The sequence below is a fragment of the Platichthys flesus genome, chromosome 20 (assembly GCF_949316205.1).
Source record: "Platichthys flesus chromosome 20, fPlaFle2.1, whole genome shotgun sequence".
Classification (NCBI taxonomy): Eukaryota; Metazoa; Chordata; class Actinopteri; order Pleuronectiformes; family Pleuronectidae; genus Platichthys; species Platichthys flesus.
Genome location: NC_084964.1, coordinates 10,174,854 through 10,196,960, shown reverse-complemented (window position 1 = coordinate 10,196,960; position 22,107 = coordinate 10,174,854). Strand labels below are relative to the sequence as shown.

At 43.5% G+C, this 22,107-nt stretch overlaps 1 protein-coding gene across 1 annotated transcript in view; it reads left to right on the top strand.

Annotated features, from left to right (window-relative positions):
* The window catches only part of raraa (retinoic acid receptor, alpha a), a gene marked incomplete in the record, with an annotated part of 136,179 nt that overhangs the window by 38,974 nt on the left and 75,098 nt on the right, over positions 1 to 22,107 (top strand).

Genomic DNA, 22,107 nt, shown 5'->3' with positions numbered 1-22,107 from the left:
GCAGGTTTGTATATGCAGTTTTTCAACATTAAACCTTTGTCAGAAGAGCATCTTAAACCAAGTCAAAATTGATCTTCGACCATACTCTAATAACAATTGGTTAGGACTCAAGACCTGAGTATTTTATAACGTGCGGGAGTATCCATTTAGAAAAACAACAACGTCCTAAGTCTTACTAATTTAAATCATCTCCTCATGTACAACAAGTCAGGATCCATTAAGACCGATTATGCCGCAGCGGACGGTAAACTGAGGCAAATTAGGGTCATCATATGGCGTGGCCAGTCTGAGAGGAAAAGTCCCTGTGCACGTGCTCTCTCCAGCAGAAGGACAGCAGAGATGTGTTGTCAGGGAGCGAGTGGCACCAGTGCGGCTGTTAAGTACACTGTCGAGTTCACTCCTGTCAAGAGCCATAACGTTTGATATGTGAAAGGAGAGTGTTTGAGTGCACACCAGCCTGGAGTAGAATTGCCTCTTTTCCCTCCTTACCCACTGACCTACCGGCAGACGCTCACCCCTGTCACTCCATGTGCTCTATTCCTTTTTCTGAACTGCTCCTAATGGTTGAAGTGAGAAAATAGGAATGGCACCCTCTGTCCTTTCTGGAGAAGGGGGGAGACGAGATATTTCCCTGTTGTGAAATCGTATACGTTTTCTTATGTTATAAATGTTCCATCCAAGATTTCTCCTTGCAACCTTCATGTGGTGGCATCCTGCTGAGTCCTAATCCACCCAAAAGTGCCCTATAGAGCTTAACGGTGTGCTTCTGGAAATATAAATCCTATAGATTTTCTGAATAGAGATGCTACTACAAGCTACGAGACTGTGGAACGATGTTTTGTGCTGTTGTTGAACCCACAAGTCTGTATGTTATCAACTGTGTTTCAAGAAAAATGAAGAAGGACTGCATTACCCACAATCCTCAGGTGTAGTAGGGACATCTCTGATTGGTTGAACTTGCTGTTACTATGGAAAGGTTTACTACAACCGCGAAAATCATGACATCTATATGATGGTTCATCATTACTGCATTAGGTTACTGTACTATACACTTTATTTAAACTATATACACACTTAAAAGATACCAACTACAATATATTGCAGCACTGTATACAATTTAAGAAGAGAGTCTGGAAGTCGTTAGAAAGGGATCATTCACTCTTGAAAGACTTATGTGCACAGTCTTAATTTTCCAATATTTTTTGATCTGAATCAAATGTTTATTGGTCATGATTCATCTTGGAGCTGGTCGTCCTGGTTCCCTGCTCAGAGCTCTTTTTATAAGGATTCTTCAGAGACGTCAATGGAGAAAATTAATGGGAAATTTACTTCGATACCAGAAAAGTGGGCGGTCACTTCTGCACTGGTGTGCTACAGTAGGCGAGGCAGACAGTCTTAGTATTTTTTAATAAGACAGGCAATAACAATAAATCCTACAGGCTAATCACCCACTCACCACTCTTCTTCTCTTCGCAACCCCCAAACCCAGAGCAATGCAGCATTACCCTGCCGCCGCCTTCAATTACGCCATTCATCATGCGTCTTATCTGGCCGCTGCTTTGATTGAGTATGCATTGGGAGGCGTCGCAATCCCCACATTCTCTGTGTGTGTGTGTGTTGGGAGCGCTGACAGGAATGGAAAACAGCATTGAGGGAGGGTGGGGGGAGGTAGTGGGCATGTGGCTGTGAGTGTATGTATCGGGATGTATGGGTGTGTGAAGAGAGGTTGAAATACAGAAAGGGTGTGTGTAAGTACATGTGTGTGCACGTACATGTGTGTGTATACACGTGTGTGTGTGTGCAGGCCACATCTACAGGAGTGTATAAATCAAACCAGATGATCGTCCCGACTCTGATCTGCTCCGTCTTAGCAAGACCTCCCCCCTCCCCTCCCCCCCCCTACTGTCCCTGTACTTCCTTCCTTCCCTCTCCCTCTCCCCCCTCCTCCTCTCCTTCTCCTCCTCCTCCTCTGGAACAGATTTGTCTGGGGGCCCCTGTCTAATCTCCAGCAGTGCCGGGTGTTGGGAGACGGGCGACAAATTTTAATAAGCAACTGGGCGCTGTAATTTAGCAGCCTGGGAGGGAGATTAGGCTGATTGATGCCGGGCTTGCCTAATGGTCCAGCCTACGGCTTCTGGCCCAAATTGGTGGTAATGAAAGTTTTGTGCAAATTGAGATGGAGGAAAATAAGGCTTCCTCTCATCTTCCCTCACACCCTTTATCTTCATTCATTCTCTGCATTGCTCTCACTGCCCTCCGTCTCCCTGCTCATTTTCTCCTCCACTCTCTCAATCTCTCTGACAAGGTGTGTCTTTCTCTCTTTCTCCCTCCGTCACGTCCTCTTTCTTTCCTCCCCACTCCTTCTGTTCTTCATCCATTTCCCGTCCTCTCTTTTGTGTAGTTCTCTATTTTCTACATCTCCCATTTGTATTTCCTTCTCTCTTTCGTTCCTTCTAGTTTTTCTCAGGCACTGAGAGTCTGTCATCCCCACCTGAAGTTAATGGAGTAGGTTATTTACCTTCACCCCACCACCCCTTTCTTGGCCCAGCCTGTAGGAGGTGTGTGTGTGTCTGTGTGTGTCTACGTGTGTGTACAAACGGCGCAGGAGGTGTTGTCTGAGTCACTTCTGTGTTGTCAGGACAAATTAATCTCGATCTACAGAGAGATGGGACGACGGGGCTGATGACTTGTCTCCCTTTACCTCCACCTCTTTTTGCTTGTATTCCTCTGATTCACTCTCACTTTCTCGCTCTCTCTCTTCTTTTTCTCTTCATCTCACCAAATCGTTTTCAGCAAGGCTGCCACTCTGACAAGCTCCACCTGCCAAGTGTTATTAGGCTGTGGAGATTTTCAGGACACCTCAGGATAAAGCAATTGCATGTTCATGTTCAACAGCCTGTCCCACTACTACACTTTGTATAATTCCGTGCTTCGGCTGCTCTCTGTTCCTGTTACAACAGACTACTTCGAATGAGAGGATAACATGGCATCAGAAAAAAAGTTCAAGTAAAAACACAAATATAGAAGGGAGAAGACATTGTATCACAAGATACTGCTACTTATCTTTTTGCTGCACAACAACGAACACTCTGCGGCAAAGACGTAAAATAAAATCCATGGAGATTTCTCGCTTGTGGCACAGGAAACTGAGATTGCTTGCATGAGCAAAGGAGCATCCCTACTGAATCTCCTACTTCCTCTGACCACTGATACGTCAAGAAAGACAAAAACAGACAAGGAAAATCTCTTGAGTACTGAATGCACGGAAGCCAAGAGAGTGACTTTAGGGAACAACAAGATTTAGCTTGTAGAGTGGGTAGGGCTGGCAGTCATTAAAAATCCCTTCACCTTGATACTTAATCGAATTATACTATTTTCAATCCCAAATTTTTAAATAATAATCTAAATATAAATCTAAATGTTAAAAATACATTACTCAGTACAGTACATATTCACTCTGGGCGTGACCTGCATACCTCTGAACTGCTCTGATAATGTTTCATTAAACAGCCAGCAGGGCTAGATCTTAATACAAGGATGCTGCATTCTTACTGGCATCCCGACTCTGATGAGATTTACATGTTGCTGTTAGCTTTTGAAATTTGGTAGCGAATGATGAGACATGTTTTTCCGACACTCAATAGTATCTAAGCTGTTTGGTTGGTGCCATAAAAATGTTTGTAAGTCAGCCATAGGGTTGGGCAATGCTACACCAGTGGTAATAGAAGACTACAGCACTGCATGTAGCGTTTGATATTCCAACTATTATAAAATCCCCTGAGAATGGATTTGATGGTGTAAACTCGAGAGATTTCTGGCCCTCTAGGAGTTCCGCTTATGCATGTACTGAATAAGTTTGTGTGTGATGTGTGCACTTGCATTTTGGCTCATTTGTGTCTCACATTTCCCTGTGTGGGTGCGTAAGTGTGTTAGCCAGCTATCCAGCTCTGATTCCCCAACACCAGAGCGTATGTCCTCAAGCACTTTTCAGTCCCCTTTTCTCTTAACTCCCACACAGCTCTCGACTCATTTTTTTTCTTCCCTTTTTTTTAAAAGACGATGCTGCCGACTCGTCCTCCTCCTCCCTTGCTGCCACCTTGAGTTATGCACTGATCTATCATTAATAGCTTCATTAACATTTGTATCCCTCTGAGGTGCTGGTGTATATAGTTCAAACCGCTGCATGGATGTTCACATCATTAAACGAGCTGAATTCTTTCTATAACTAAAGCGGAGGTGGATGATAACACCAAAACACTTGGACATTTTACAGAATTCTGTGCGTTCACTGTCCACAAATAAGCATTCCCTCTGCTGTTCCTCCTCAAGGCCTCCTGTAAAATGTGTTTCCTAACTCATATTGCACAACTTGTGTCATTTTGCGATATTTTGGACAAAATGTGAACAAGAGGAGCGACTATTTCAAACCCAGTCCGCACTCCAACCGAGGCTAAAGAGAAAACCAAGTACAGAAAACCGGTATGATGCTCAACAGCAACAATGTAGCAGAGTTGAACAGCCGAGCCTGCAAATGAATGGCAACCGCCTGTGAAGTTTATCTTGGCGAGAGGCGGCCCTTGTTGATTGCTCACCAAGTGTGTGGTTGAATTCCCAGACAACACAATACAGTCTTGCCTCCGGAGTCTCAACAACTGTCGAAATGCAGTTTGGTCGGATAGCTGGTGTTGTTAATTTTAGATTGGATGTGGCCTCTTTCCTCAGGAGCTGTTAAGGCTTTGTATGGTTCACACTTGACTGGCCAAAGTGGTTTGTCAGAGTTGATTGTTTATTTTTTGGGGGGAAAAGAGAGAGCGAAAGTGAGGGAGGTTTGTATGTACGAAATGGTTGACGGAAACATCGAGTGTGGTTTGGACCGTACACTTGTGGGAATTTTTATTTCCTGGTTTCCCCTTTTTACAGTTCTTGTTTGCTCAAAATGTGCGGTGGTCAGGCATGCAGTAATTTGGCTCCGTTCAGCATGTTGCACAAGTGTCTCTGCAGGCCAGTGTGCCGAGTTGTTTCTGGGAGAGGCAGCAAGACGGGGCCATTTTAATAAATATACCCGTGGGGCGGCAGGAACAATGGATAATGCTTGGCTGCTCCCTCTACTATTTTCTCCTGCCTTTGCCTCACTGGATTTTGATTTCTGCATGGTGTGCTTGAAGGTTTTTAAAGATATGGAGAGATAATAGATAATCTACCTCCCATGATACAGGCTAGTGGAGGGGCAATAATGCAAGAAACCAAGAGCGTATGAATTGCCTCTGTTTGCTGAATGCTCTCCTCCCACTTCATAGTTATATGGTGGGTGATGCTGTGAGATATTAAATGGGCTGACAGAGTGCCCTGATGTTCAAGTTCCCCTTCATATGATAGTGGGATATGTCTGATGGTATGAGGTGCAGGAAAGGGGGGGTTGTCTGCTCTTCTCGCTGGTTGCGGAGATGTGAAGCATGGGAAGGGGAAAAATGAGGGCTGTATGGTGGAGGAGGGAAGGAGCAGGGCGAGGTGCTGATGGGAAAGAGACAAATGGCGTGCCAGTGTCAGAAGTGGTCATGTGCCGAGGAAAGAGTAGGGGAGAATGAGAGGGAGGATGGAAGGAGGGCTTGACTGATTAACCTGTTTACCTCCCTGAAAAGGCTCCAGGCGCCATTCTGATTAAAGATCGGTCTTTCATCTATCATCGCCATGGCTGGCTTGAACCTTCAAAGCTGCCGGTACCAAACACCGTCAAAACCTGAGCCACCAGCACAACAGCCTCCCAACAGTAAACCTCTCAACCAACACCCTTCATTTGCATCTCATCCTTCTCTTGTCATCTCTTGATTTTCGGAAACCCACCTGCCCATCATTTTTTTTCTCCTGCCTCACATGCTGAGTTTCTATATATGTATGAGTTTTGCATCATTTCCTCGCACACTGCTTCTAAGCTTCTTGCTCTCATGACTCAGTGGGAACAGTACTTGTGTGTCTCAGTCTGTTTCCTCCAGTGACGTGCTTTCCCAACTCAAGGCTTTTAGCACCTCCAGCATAATACAATTACACCCGTTTGGGGATGTGATATTGTCAACGGCTTTCTATAAATATCCCTCCAGTCCAGTTGCAGAGGCACAGCAGCACTGTGAGTGGACTGGAGGCAGCGACGGGCAGAGGCAGCGCTGCACACAATGTTCTGGCCAGTCAAGCACAAATGTTAGCCCTTTTAAAAGCTTTTTGCAACGTCAGAGTTCCAGTGTGTAGGTGTGTGTGGTTGTGCTTGTGTGTGTGTGTATGTGTGTGTGAGTGAGGACAGCCATATGGGAAAGTAGAAGACAGGAGTTAGCAATTAGATCCAAAGTGGCGAGTGAACCTGAACAGGTGCAGTGGACAGGCAGGCTTCACTGTTTCTCCTCCAAAATAAACAAAAGCGTCAGTTATTTCTTTTAACACTCAAAAGCGAGTGCATCTGTGGTAATTATGAGTCTCAGGAGAAGAAAAACATCAGTTTACAGTCAGTCTGGGAAGGATAGACATTTCCTGTTTCCCATTATATTGCATGTTTTATTTTAAACCATAACCATGTTGGCTCCCTTATCTAACCAAGTGGATACTATTTTAATCAGGTTTTCCTAATTTGTATTAGAGCTAGTGATGCTAATCCTGGAAAAGTCCTGGTTGTACAAAAAATGGGTCAGATACATCCCACCCTTACCTAGCAGCCCTCTCGTCAAAGTTATGCCCCCATAACACATGCATTCCAGCACCAGACTGAACTGCCTGTCTTGTGTTGCAGAACAGAGTATTAGTTTTGTTTCCATATGGGCTATACGTTATTTTTATTGGTTTTTATATTTGCTCCATAATGTAAATGCACAGAGGATGAAACAGGCCCAGTTTGGTAACAGCCCCAATAAGAGAGTTATTCAAATTTCACTGGGGTTCTAAAAATCTTTGTGTAGGGCTGGGTTTTCTCTCCACCAGTTAACCCCCACCAACTCTGTTGGAAACGTCTGCTGATGTCCACCCTCCTGTGTGAAACTGTGAAATGTTGGCCTCCTCCAATTTCAGCTCCATCTCTCTAGTGTTGAGCTTCTTGGATCCCTCTCTCTTTTTCCTGCTTCTCAGCAACGGCAGAAAATTAGGTCAATGCTGTGTTTGATCACGCTTACGCTCATTCCCTCGGAGCCTTCCCCGCATCCCCTACCCAACAATCTTATTTTAAAACTGCCTCTTTGTTTTCTTGCTCATTTTCTGTCTTTTTCCCTAAGCTTTGTCTTACTTTACTTTCCATGTTCTGTCTCTGCCAAGGAAAGTTTACTGAAAACACATGGGCATGGGTCCGCCTCGCCATGCCTCAACACACAAGCCTTCAGTCATGCCAAACAGCAATACAGACCAACTAAAGTCATGCTTCTTGCTCAGTTTTTCTCAAATGCAGAGGTTTTTGTAGTCTGTGCTACAGTAAGGGGTTCTGATACCGATACCAGTTACAGAAAGGCTTCTGATTGTGCCAAAAATGTTGGGTTGGGCACTGGTGAAGCTACTGATCGGATGGCACGTCATTAAAGTTTCACCCGGATAAAAGTGCAATTTTCTTTTTACAGAAATCGCTTATTCTTCTCCGCTCCAAAACAGCAAGGTTTAACCTGAGCCAGGCCATACAACAATGATAGCATCATCATTTCCATACAGGGTTACACCTGTGAAAATACTTTATATAAGTTGTTATTTTTTTTAATGCACTGGTATCTGATCAGTACTCTGTATTGTCCTATTCGTAAAAAGCAGGTATTGGAATCAGTATCAGGAAGGGAAATGGTATCGGAACATCTCTAGCTACAGGGAATGAATTAGCTTCAGATAGTTACCATGGATATGAGAGCCATAATTTAGTTGGAGGTTTTGTAATATACAATTTTCCGAAGTGATTTAATAAGTAGGCTGTATAAATGTTATTCAATTATATCTGCCTTATGATCTGATGAAAAAACCCTGGGATTTTTAACTTGTGTTGTTGTAGATTTCTCTATTTAGCTGTCTTTTTTCTCTAACTACCGTGAGCACACACAAGCGTGGCTGTGTCGTGCATGGCTTTTGTTCCATCCCGAGCCTAAGAGCACATATATCCACGCGTATCCACATCTGTGTACACAAAATTAGCTTAGAGAGTGCTATTACTGGTCTACGTGGACCCTAACCCCGGGGGCAACTGGAGAGGTTTAGGTGATTTCACTTCAGCCCAGACAGCCTATATGGTGTTATAGCAGCCTGTGATGGACTGATTTAATCCCACTGATGGTGCTCATAAGACACAGGAAGACGGATAGATATGCACACACACACACACACACATACACACATACATTTACACACACACACACACACACAAATGCACTCACAAAGTCACCCTTCAGTCATACATGTGGACATAACAGGGGTTGTGGACGTGTGTGTGTGTGTGTGTGTGTGTGTGTGTGTGTGTGTGTGTGTGTGTGTGTGTGTGTGTGTGTGTGTGTGTGTGTGTGTGTGTGTGTGTGTGTGTGTGTGTGTGTGTGTGTGTGTGTGTGTGTGTGTGTGTGTGTGTGTGTGTGTGTGTGTGTGTGTGTGTGTGTGTGAGAAAGGGAGGTCAGCAGGGCTAACACAGTCCCCTGGCTGTTCTCAAAGTTAATGTGAGACTGACAGCGACTGCTATTAGCGGCCTTCAGATGGCTTCCACCCCCATCTGCGGAGCTGATTCATCCCGTTGGCAGCGGTGCATTAAGATGTAACAGCTCCACTCTCAGGTGTCACTCACCCCTTTAGACTGTGCCCTTCATCATAATTTTACATTTCCTATTAACTCCTATTGTCTACCGCTGTGCACTAAAAGGATAGGTGCTACCGTTAGCGCCTGACGCTCTCGTGTCACTCAACACTTTCTTAATGTCATTATTTCATGTCGCCCCATTGTGTGTTAATTGAAATATCTCAGACATTGTCTATATGGTCCATTAAAGGGACAGGAGCCTTGTTCTTACGTGTCTGCGGTGCTTTCCTCATTCCTTTATATATTCAGGGTTTCACTTCTACTCGCATAAAGTGTGGCTGAGGAGACGGGGGGAAAAATACCATCAAGAAGAATTGCACTCTGGCATGTTGACGTCTGCACCCAAACCATCTAAACCTCATTTACATTTTAATTCAAAGACATTAAGCAGATGCTCTTATCAAGTGCAGGTTGATGTTTAGTGTCTTGCTCAAGGACGCTTAGGTGAGGAGGGTTGAGCAAGTTAAATGAAAGCAATCAAATAGCGATGTTGTCTTTTTTTATGCTTAATAGTCCCATTTTATTTGTAGTTTCTATTATAGTTCCCAATTTTTGTGATTCCATTTCATCTAATGACAAAAGTGTAAGCTTTAGAACGAATTCTATAATTCTCTGTAGAAAAGACAGAGATAATAATTATATTGCATTTAGAAAATAACAATCGACAGCATACAGACCTAACCATTAAATTAATTTATAAACATTATTTAGATGGATTATTGAAAACAACTTGCATCAGTCTCAGCTAACAGTGTAGAGCATTACTGAATTTGTTTTCTTTATCAACAGTTGCTGTACAGTTACATTTTGAATTTTACAATGAAACAACCGCTTATATGCTCAGGAGATGAACTAATGTTCAAGCAATCTGTGTACATTGAAACATGCATACCCAGTGTGCGTCAGTGGTCCCATGTTTTTTTAGCATGTAAGTATGAGCCAAAACGCTAGTAAGGACAGAGATCATTTAAATTTGGAAAGTTTGGAAATTTTAAAGCATCCTGATAAGCAGGGCTGGCAGAGAGTGGAGATGAGGTGGGTGGGGGGATGCCTGGGCCCATATGAAGAGTGATGATGTTGTTGACGCACTGTCGGCCGGATGCCAATCAATCAATTAACCAATCAATAGTCATCTGGTGAGCGCCTGAGGACTCTGGGGAAAATCTCCCAGAAACACTCGAATCAATTACTTTCCGCCGCAGCCACAGGCTCACACACAGGTGCACAGACCCATACGCACATATACACATTACTACACTTACCTGGTGTAAATGTTAAGGCCACTGCCTCCCGTCTTTTCTCTCACATGCCCAAAAGCATCAGATGGCAGTGCCTTGTGAAAAAAGAAAAATGAGGAAATTCTTTCCCCTCGTTCCTAATGCCTCATCCATTTTTTGTCTGCCCCCTCTCTACTTCTCTGTCTCTCTCCTCATAATGGAAAGCAGCATACTTCGGCTGCCGTCAGCAGCTATATCCAGCTACACTATAACACAGTTAATAGATAGGCCTGGCAGCTTATGGAGCCCATGCATTTTTAAATGTAAGTTTTATGAATCCTGGAGAGGAAGTGAGGGAAGAGAGGGAGGAATGTGCTTGATATTCGTTCCTAGAGCGTCAATATAAGAAAGTGTGCCTGGCAAGAGAGAGGGAATATGAAGGACAAGAGCAGTGGAGAAGTCGCTTTTTTATCTTTTCTTTGCACGGTTTTATTTTTACCTCTAACTCTCCCTTTACTTAGGTGCAGTACGCACACACACACTCACACATACAGGCCTATCTATAAGGTCATTGCGGTCCTGAACCCTGTTATTAAGCTATATAGCTAAATCCATCCAACTGCTGTTTTCATATTTTCTATTGTCCCACATGCCTCCAGATGTCAAAAGGGATTTATTTTCAAACATATACTACATGTATGTAGCGTATGCATTAGGCTAATGTGAGTTTTCTAATCTTGCGCCTCTAGATTAGTACAGTGACCTTTGGGACTCTCCAGGAAGCTCAATCTCATACTCACACTTGTATGCTTACATATGCGTGTGTGTCCTAGAGAGGTCATAGTATGTTGACCAACAGTCTGTAGAGTTCATCTATGTCTGGCCTGACCCACAAACCCCTGCCTCCACTCCGGTGTTGCACATAAGCACAAACACATATGACTACACACTTAAGCTCGCGCGCGCGCACACACGCGCGCACACACACACACACACACACACACACACACACACACACACACACACACACACACACACACACACACACACACACACACACACACACACACACACACACACACACACACACACACACACACACACACACACACCAGGCTCTGAGTGATCTCACTGTGTCCCACATTCTGCCTCTGTTGGCGCGCTTGTCTTGCTCATGGCACAAGTGGTGAGCTATGAAGATATGCTTTTCCCCTCCAGGGGGGGGAATGGCATGCAGATGGGGCGCAGTTTGCTCAGGGGTGTTAACCACAGACCAGTACACCGCAATGGGCAGCAGCACTATAGGTGAAGGCAATTCCATTCCATATTGACATGCGGGTACAATCATTACTGACGGTTGAATTACTGCACTGTACTGAGATGGGTGTGTTTGATCGCTGACATGTTCTCGTTCACATTGCCACACTGCTGCAAATGGTGCTAAAGCTGTGAACCTCAGAGTTAACAATGCCTGTGAAGAAGGGACTTCAGCTTCATTCTCTTGTATTATTCATTGTAAGTGTGATATAGGTTATAAACATGAAATGTACTGTGAGGCCTAACAGGTGATATAAGGTTAACTGTGCCTGCATATACTACCTGCAATGTAGTATGGACTGCAGTATCAATTTTTAAACAGTGTAGCAGTGTAAATATCTTTCTTTTCCAAGGGCGATGGTGCAACTTTCTTTTTTATTCAATACAAATCCCCACATTGTTTACAGTAAGTCCCTTTATAAGTGATAGCAAGTCATTCAATTTAGGATTCAGGATTTTTTTTCTTTTGTTCTTATTTGTAATTACTATGATTTAAAAACCTGGCTATATCTACACATGACTGGTTCCATTTTGCTGGTATTCATTCAGTTGGCGCCAAAGCAATCCAATCTCCAAGTTATTGCATTTACTTACAATATAACTACAAAATACATTTTCTGTTGGAAATGGCTGAGTGGCACATGTTCCCAGGTAAAACTACAACACAATTTGAAATCACCTGCCAATTGCTGTGTCAGCCATTCAGGTTTATCCATCCACTGAATGAACCTGCTCATCAGGGTTAGGGTGGAGGATGATGCTGGTCGCCAGCTCTTCCTAGAGAATCCATGGCCAGATAGGATATGTAGTCTCTTCTGTGAGCTTTGGGTATAACCTGGGGTCTCCACCTGGTTTGGTGTGCCAACTAAACCTGCAACGACAGGCGCCTAGGAGGCATCCTGACTAGATACTTGCACCACTTCAACTGTCCCCATTCAGCGTGCGGGAGCAGCAGATCTGCTCCAAGTTCCCTCCGAATGTCTGAACTCCTCAACCACAGAGCGAACTTGTTTCGGCCAATTGTATTCGCAATTTTCTTTCGCTCAATACCCAGAGCTCATGATCATTGGTGATGGTTGGTTCGTCGTTCGACCGAAAAATCTAACTTTATCTTGCATCTCAGCTTCTTTATACCAAATTGATCCTGTACACCCTCATCCTTTCATATTTCTTCTGTTTACCTGTTTCATTTCATAATGAAATAGAAAACATGTTATTTGGACATGAGTTGTTATCAACTTCTCTGCAGTGGTGTTTGTGTAAGATTCATTATTTGAAAAGCTTATCAAACCATGGACTTCGTTAACTGAATTTGATCTTTTAACATTCACCACTTGTGTCGCCCATATGTAGACATGCTGGTCTTTCATTGGTTTGAACAAGGGACAACAGCACCAAAAGATGTACCAATTGTGAGTCCACTGCGTCACTGTGCTGCTCATAACTGCATGTATTTTCCACATCTTGCCTATTGTAGCTCTTGGCCTATAACAGTATGTTTGCAAAGGTCATGTTTGAACAAATGAGCCCCTGGTTTGGTGGTGAGTTATCACTTTGTGCAATGGAACCTTTTTATCCAATTGCCTCTGTCAATGAGAAACAGAGATAAAGCTCTGTGAATATGCAGATGTACACAGTTTTAAACACCCAACATTGGATCATTCAACTGATTTGATTTAGACTAAAATAAGAACCTGATGACCCCCCGGAAATAAAGTGACATTTAGGCTGGTGATTAAAACTAGCTTTTTGCTACACGCACAAACTTACATGTGTACACACAATGGTTAATACAAATACATCCACACTTCCACAATCATGGCTGCAGCAAACATCAATTCATATCTAAAGAGGCTGATATCGGTACACACTGCTGCACAGAATAGTTGTCATACACATACCGATACACACATTTGACCAGACAAAAATATCCACCCATACATACAGAGGCAAACACTCCTACCATGACAAACATTTAGTTTTTCTTAATTTTGAAGTATAACTATGTGTGACTGTATTCTTAGAAAAACTGGTATTATCAGCAGGGGCTGCCTGGAGGAACCACACACTGTCCTTGTTAAGACGGCACACCCGCTCAAAGGAGCAGATCTTGTCTGATCCTCTGGCGGGCAAGTGGCGGGCATAAACAGGAAGGGGCCCTGCACTTCAGTACGTCATTTGCTCTTGTGTCATTGGATCTTCTGTGTTGAAATGTGCCGAAGTGTTTTTCATAACATTGTTCGCCTGATATCCTGAGTAGGTACACAAAGATGACACTACCTTAGAAGTAAACACACATGCACAGTTAGTTATTGTGTTGGCTGCAGAAAAAAAGCCAGTTGTGTCCTGTTCCCTTATGAGGATAGAGAGTGACGCACATAACCTGGTAAAGTTTCTCATGCACCCATAGAATATGACAGCGTAAGTGTTCTTTGTGTATTTTTTAGCTGGTGGGGGTTGATGAGTCTTTTGGAGGCTCTCTGACCAGAAATATGGACTTTATTTGGGCCGGGCCTCTCCCAGTAACGGGAACAGAGTTAGGGGTGGACAGAGGAAGAGACACACACACACACACACACACACACACACACACACACACACACGCACACACACGCACACACACACACACACACACACACACACACACACACACACACTGACGCACTCATGACACATGAGTTTAGGCTCACTCAGCTCATTATCGTCATACAAAGCACTGTATTATTTTGACCAGCTAGTACTGAGTGGATTAATAACTCCATTTTCCATTTTCAGATGCCCTCCATTTTCTCTATCTCTGAATGGGATCTAATTAATTTTATATACATAGACATTATTGACAATGGAGAGTGTCCTTCGCTCTCATAGAGATGTGCTACTTCCTGAAGCAGTAGTTGAGAATAAGGCATCACCTATTGAGAGGAGACTGTCCTGTGTAGAGTATCCATAGTTACGTTTTATTATTAGGTAACCTCCAGCAGCAATAGTTATTATGATGGCTGCAGTCCTAAATCTTAACTTTGTTGGTTCTTGAAAATAGGATGTTAAAGGACGTTAAACCTTTATACTGTACTTATTTTAAACACACACTGGCATCCTAGTGTTCACTTTCTTATTGTCTTATTTTGATTGATCCAGCACCAGTTTAGAATTTAAGCAAAATTGGCCTTCAGGAAATTTTTACTATTTACAGACAATTATTATCATGAATGTCCTCTGCAAATTAATCATAAGTGAAAATGATTCTTAGTTTTTAATTGTATTCATTTTCATAGCAAGGATAATAGGAAAACTAATGAAATATAGAGTTATGCTTGTGTGGAGCTCGTCTGATGATTGTCAGGCCACTTCCCTTTAAGGCTGAATTATTGTCCTGCAACTGCAACAGCGGAAGGCCACGCAGCTGCATCGATAGACTTGTTTTGGTTTATGCTTCTCTAACGTGCTGCGCGTGTTGCAACGCAATTCACCGCCAGAACACTAGACGGAGAAACGTTTTTTTTTTCGAGGACAAAACACACAAAGAAGAGACGTCTTCTTCTTCGTAGACTGTTTATTTACATCGCCACTCCATTTCTGGCGGACAAATCGGCCAGTCAGTGACGGGTTATACAAGTGCTCATACTTTCGGATCTCTTCTGCCAAGTGCTCATCTATTTGTTCCATATTCGTTCTTCTAAATCTTCCGTGATTTCCGCGTATTGTGGGGCATGAAACCTGAAACTAGACTAGGATGTAGTAAGCAGACCAATCACAAGCCTTGCGGGCTGCGTGAGGCTCGCGTCGCTTTGTCGTGTAGTTAGAAAAATTGGCGGACGCACGCAAGTCCGCAGAGGGCACGAAAGGGGCGTGTTGGGTGTCTTGCGTGCATGCATGCGTGCGTGCATGCAACCCGACTATAATTCGGCCTTTAAAGAGAACACAAGTCTTGTCCTTGTGATACTGTAAATTGTCATCCCTGGGCTCTCTTGCTGCCTTTGTGAAAAAACACATGAACCCACCACGACTGTTTTTTAAAACAAGTCCAAGTAACACATCAAAGAAACTTTATAGCCTGAGGTTTTGTCGGATAAATTATTAAAGTGGGCAAGTGTAAGACCTAAGGAAGCGAGGGATCGTCAGGACAGCACCAGAGGGCTGGTGGAAGGAGCAGAAGCGTAGTGTATCTGTTAGGGAATGAATAACATGCACTACAGACCCCAAACCGCAGGAGGCATGACTCCTTTACCACCAGGAAACCTCAGGGCTTTCTGCTCTGTGTTCGGTTTGCTGTCACTTTACTTCTCATTTAGTTTGCCTCTTCTCTTCCGCCGAGATTTAGTGTTACCATGTTATTTCCTTCTTGCTCACTGCGTTTTTTTCCTTTAGAGTTGTGACCATCTTCTCTCCAAGCATGCTTCTCTAACTCTATAGCCCCCTTTCCACTGGTCAAAAAACCCACTAACACCCATGAACATCTGACTTTTCTCCGGAATGGGAATGGAAATAAACCGTGAAGTTCAAGGTGCGTTATGACGTAAATAGCATAAATAGCCATGAAAGTTTGTTTGTTATTGTTTATCACACCTTTTTTCTTCGTATTGTGCAAGATGCAACCCTGGCAAGACGGCGAGGTGAAAGAGTTTCTCAGTTTCTGGCGAGTTAATGACATCAAACATGACTCACCAAGGGAAAAACAAACAGAACTTTACTGACAACGGGAATTGAGTCAACCACCTTCATTTAGTGGGTTTACCCATGTTTAGAAAACATGCTTATACCTGCTAATTTTGTTGTAAAAGAGTTACTGTATATATCTTTATTGCTTACTTCCAATGTCGCCCAATCCAGAGCCGGTTCAGCCTTTAACTCCCTCTCTGCGTTGGCCCTTATATCTCCTCCCACCCTACCCCTCTCTTTTGGCTCCCTTCCTTTTTTTCTTTCCAGCTCTCTTGCTTTCACCTCCCCACTCTCTTCATATTTCATATTAAGCAATCCTTTCCATGGAGCAAGCTGTGTAAACAATAGGGACCGGCCCTCCATGCTTTCTCAGAACGAGGGGAAAATGCCGGAAAACCTGGATGCAAGGAGCTTGCCACACGCCGTCCACACACCGATGATCTATGGCCCTTTGTCTCCACGACCTCCTTTGAGCACGAATGGGACTTTCTGGGCAGTGTGTTGATTTTTGTGTGTGTGTGGGGCTGAGCGTTAAGCATACAGCGCAGTGTGTTTATGCGGGTGTGGGAGCTTATCTGTTACCATAGCCCCCTGCAAATATTGACCAAACTGAATAGCTACAGTGAGTAGCTCGAAAGCAAATGCAGCTTGTCCTGCTCTGCCAGATACGCCTGCAGTTTTCTTCAGCAGCGGCATTCTCACCGGAAATAAACTGGCTTGCTTCATGGAGAATTTAGCAAGAACACCCCTTTACCCCCATTACTGATAAATAAAGCAATCTCAGCTGTGCTTCACATTCTGCAGCTGACCCATATTTAGCAGCACTGGCTCATGCTCCTTGTCTATGTATGGGTCTATAAACTGTCAACCTATGCTGTAGGCAGCCTATTTGTACGTTGCTGGTGTTCCTGTGATTTAACACTCTTCATCTGATACTCTTTATTTAATTGGTGGGTTGGCAGACTTACTTTAGTGTACACGGTTAGCTGAAGTGTGGGTGTGCATCTGTCAGGGGTTTGCTGTGTGTGCGTGTGTGTGTTTATCGGACTGCACGGATGCATGCAGGTGGGCAGATGGTCCAGTTCTGCACCGACAGCCAAAGCAGCGCTCATTTTGTGTGAAGGAAGAAGGCTACCATCTTACCCCGACACACATACACCACTCATCCCTGGGTTTATTTTTTGCAGGTGCCGTGCTTGTTGGCATTTGAGATCATTAAAGGCTGACCTTTCTGAGGTGAGGCAGAAATGTCACCTAGCCTTTGCTGACAAGTGGACTCACCCCATAGGGGGCCGTGGCAAAACGGCTGAGGCTTCTCACCTCCCTGGATGTGCACTTAGCACCCTTTAGCCCACTAGCACCACACTGTCTGGCTGTCATCGAGAAGTAGCTCCCACCTCCGGCGCTGTCACCCGCAATGCCTCAACTCGTAGGGATTCTGACCATCTCGAAGCAACGCATGTGGAAGGAGCATTGAAGTGGAAATACTTTTGGCTCACGTAGTTGCAAGGTTACCTTGCGAGGCCGCTGGACTGTCCGACATCGGCAAGATCCTGTGAGCATCGTTTCTGTCAGACCAATCAGTAGAACTGTTGAGAGCCACGAGTGTGTGATTGGTTAGCCGAACCCAAGACATTGCCAATACATGTTGGACACATGAGTTTGCTGATACACCTCTAAATGATTTACGGTATATTATTAATGGGCTACTCGCCTCAGCTAACTAGTACCATAATTTAGTTAAACGGTAACTTAAGGTAAGGTAGTGCAAACTATTAGTGACCTCTGACTCGCAATCTTCTCACTGGCCTTGCGTTATTCTTTCTCCCTTAAATAATTACCATGTATTATCTGAAGTCCGGTGTAACTAACTGTTCGAAGTGTCTCTACCAGCCACACACACACACACACACGTTGCTGCACATGTGATCTGTTCTTTTGTGAAACTCACCCAATCTGAACTAGTAACTTACAGTAAATGCAGTGTTCTGTAAGGCTCTCCCCCAGGGCACATAGATAATATGCACTTGTGGTCCAGGATATGACTTGGACACACACATGAACACACAAAGGCTTTGTCCAGGGCTCCACACAGCACCTTTTAGCTTAGACACTTGTAGATAGACAGTATACAAACTTGTGTGTCTCACACATGTACATCACGGCACATACAACTACACACACACGTACATCACCGCACATAAACTACATACACACACACACACACACACACACACTTTCTCTCAAATGTGCAGTATACACACACTGAAGCGTGCACACATGCTCATTCACTCTTGCCATGTCCCGTCTCAATTCGGAAGTATAGTATATGTCCACCCACGCCGCTTTGCTCATAAAAATTTGAGTGCATCGTGCTTCAGCGACTTCCGTTATGTGTACCACTGCAAATCCAGACAGAGCCAGAGTCAGAGCTCACTCTGTGCTGTTAAAGACTGACAAACCACTACCAGCAACCTGTGGTCTTACCTGTGGAGAGAGCTTTCTACAAATCCATGTGGGTTTATTGCTCAGGACATTACAGTTAAATTCTTAAGTCATCATGTTTAATGGTGAAATACTGTCAAAAACACATTGACCGTAATCAAATGACAGGAAAGCAATGTTATTCACAAAGTTTCATATAATATCATATACAACATAGTAGCACTTGATTTTATCATTTTACTGTACCGCCCTGGTTTACACAAAACATGGTATAATGGTGTTACAGAGCAATAACATGTCCTTAAAATACAAACACTGACTGTATAGTTTAAGCAACTAAGCTTCTCTTATCGGCTGCTAACGGACTCTACAGTCATGCTTTGTGTAGCATTGACATCACCATGTGACTAGTTTTAACTCATTAGTACTGAGGTGAAGTGCTGCTGCCATGGACCATTAGCTACACACATCGGTGATATTTTGCACTGACAGCACCCATGTCAGAGATAATTGATTATATAGGAGAGATATAGATTATAAATGTATGTTTTCATAGTGTGTGTGTGTGTGTGTTTGTGCTTTTTGAACTGTGTGCACATCCAAACATGGACGCCTTGTCCATTTACATGCACGCTGGAGCGTCTTGTGTATGCCACGCGTTGTATCTCCCGTCCCCTGTGGCTGTGTTCGCCGCGTTATCTGCCCATCCACCGCGACCTCCTGCTGCCATTTGCTGCTTTTCACGATTATTAATTCAGCGTTGGCTGTCAAAATCAATTACAGTCTCTCGTGCCCAGCGACCTCTGACTCTCCCTTCTCTCGGCCCGTTACATGCCAAACACAGAGTTAAGACCAAGTGACCCAGATTGTTTGTTTATTTTTTCCTCCTGCTGTAAGTGATCACATACATTCCCTCAGGAGGTGCCCTCTGTACAGCACCTTGCCTGTCTGCTCTTGAGTATGTTGAAATTAATTTGGCAGATATAGGCTAGCTGTATATGGTAAAGGGGACAAATAAAGCTATATAAGTAAAGGCTTTAGAGGAATTGTTAGGAACTCTTTGAAAAGATGTACATTAATGGATCCATTCCTGGCCCCAGGATCCCTGCAGTGCACTTCTATAGGCTCCACTATTGCATTACCTCATCATCTCAGACTCCCGTACTCCATCATGTCTGTTTTTAGACTACAGTCTGTGCATCAAGCAAGTGCACGAGTTCATTTTTTAGACGTACATGTATCACAGGCATTCAGAAAGTGAATGTTCATGCATGCCTTACCATCTTCAATGTTTGTACTCATGCATGCTCATATGAGATGTATCATGTCGGCCTCGACAGCACTCAGGAACATCTATACTGCAAGAGAGACCAGCAGCTGAACGTCATTATACACACAACTGCTCCCGTTTCTTCTTCTCCATATCAACGACCTTGTGTGTCAGCCGCACCATATAGAACACATATATCATACAGTGGGAGGCACCTGCTGCTGAGATTCGAGTGCACCCTGTCAGAGGATGTGATGAGAGATTAGTGTGTTTGCGTGAATGCAGTTGTATGTGTGGGTGTGTGCTTCTGCATGTGTTAGTGTGGGTGAAGGACAACAGGAGAAAAGAGATGTGTGCACGATGAAAGATAGAAATTATTAGATGTCTGTTCTTGTGTGTGTGTGTGTGTATGTGTCTGTGTGCATATGCTTTATATTTATGCACATATAAACACGAGTATATACAAACTTAAAGTATGTGTGTGTACGTGTGACATGACATGTTGCATGTTAACGGTCGTGTGCCAGGATTTCAGCGGACACTGTCCAATGCAGGATCAGAACATCGAGCTGTTTGTGAGAATTGTGATTGGTTTGTGTGCCTTGACAGGAAGGAGGATGTGAAGTGCATGTCAGCAGCTTTACCCAGCTTTGGTGTTGCGTGTGCGATTTTCACATCAGATTATACTGACCCCCCTAGTTGTGCCTTGATTCCTCATAAAGTGGCGTGTGTCTGATCTTTGTGCCTCCAATGTGAGTGCGTGTGTGTGTGTGGTTTGTCTGTTACTGCTGGTAAAGGGATTATACAGGTGCTCAGTTATGTGCTGCTGCTGTCCAGCCTCTTTCGTGTGTGGTTGTGGTTGTTTGTGTGTGTTCCTCTGTGCATGTGCAAAAAGGACTTCTGTTTGTTTGGCGTGTCTGAAATGCTTCAGCTGTACCACTCAGACATTGTTTACATCATGCATCAGAAAATGTTTGTCTTTTCCCAGCTGTGGACACTGGGCCTCATTCATGGAAATCTCCGATGCCACAGATTCAACTTTAACTCATATATATACTTCTATTGGGATTTCTTGTGGAATATATCATTATATACAAAGGTTTGAAAGTAATACAATAACAACATGGTTCCACAGATGCAATGTAATTGCCAATATATAATGAATTAATAAAAGTAAAAATTCAGTGTGAATCCAGACTAACATGGTAAATTGTAAACAATGTATTCAAAACACCCTAAATTGAAATCAAAGTGTGAGTTGGAACTTTTCGAACTAGCTTTAAGTGTCTGCACCTATCCCTCAGAAAATATATGAGAAGTTGCCACAATATCCTTCTCTATCTCTGCACTCTGACACCAGTGAAAATAATCAGTTATGAAGGTACCACAACAAAGTTACTGCTGGTGAAAGTGCATGTAATGGTAATGTGTGATGCTGCTTATCATTCACAGTAGCATCTCATGGTGCCCGCACTAGATGCTGTAATTATAACGATGAAGGAAGTGGCCCATTTCCAGCCAGTCAGTCCCCTTGGTGTCCCAGTGAGTGGTATAGTTTCTCATTAAAGACCCAGTTCAACATCTGTAGCCTCTGGCTGGCGCATTAAAATACATTTTATAAGGTTTTACATCACTTCACTTTATATTTTTGACAATGCAAATGCATTTTACATGGTCGTGAAAGTGTACAATGTGGAGTGTATCCAGGCTTAAATTCATAATGCTAATGGTTGTGTATTACTCTGTATTATAGAACCAGAAATATTATTCTTATGTATTCTCTTCATCTCTTAACTCTCTCCGGGTTTAATGGGGGGCTAGAGAGAAGGGAGGGGCTTTAAAAGCAAATAAAACTATACCCACTCCTGTGGGCTTTAAAAACGCTAGTAAAGCTTTTGCACTAATACAAACTCATGCAGCTCTCAGTCCTGATCACCACACACACCAGCTCACCGTGACAGGGTGAGGACAGAGCAACAATCAATAAAAACAAGGCGTGTAATAGAAAGCCAAGCCAATAAAATCCGCTCTCCATCTGATTAAGGGACATATCGGGACTCCACATCCACTACCTGCAGTATACAAACTCACACATCTACTGCAGTTCGGTGCCTCGTTCCCATAAATAATCACTCATTTCTCTTATGTGCAGGTGTATAGTTACACACATGCACACACATGCTCAGGTCCTATACTGAGACCCATATAGAATCTGCTTTCAGACAGTTACAACCAAAGAATGTCCCTGTAATCAAAGATGGTTATGATGTGCCTGGGCCGCTGCCTAGACAAAGACTCACACATGCACCAACATTGTTTGTCTAAAGATAACACGGTTTCATTTATACTTTCTAAATGTTTTATAACACATCAAATGCTCAAGTGAAGATGGTGTTCACGGACAAATAAGTGTT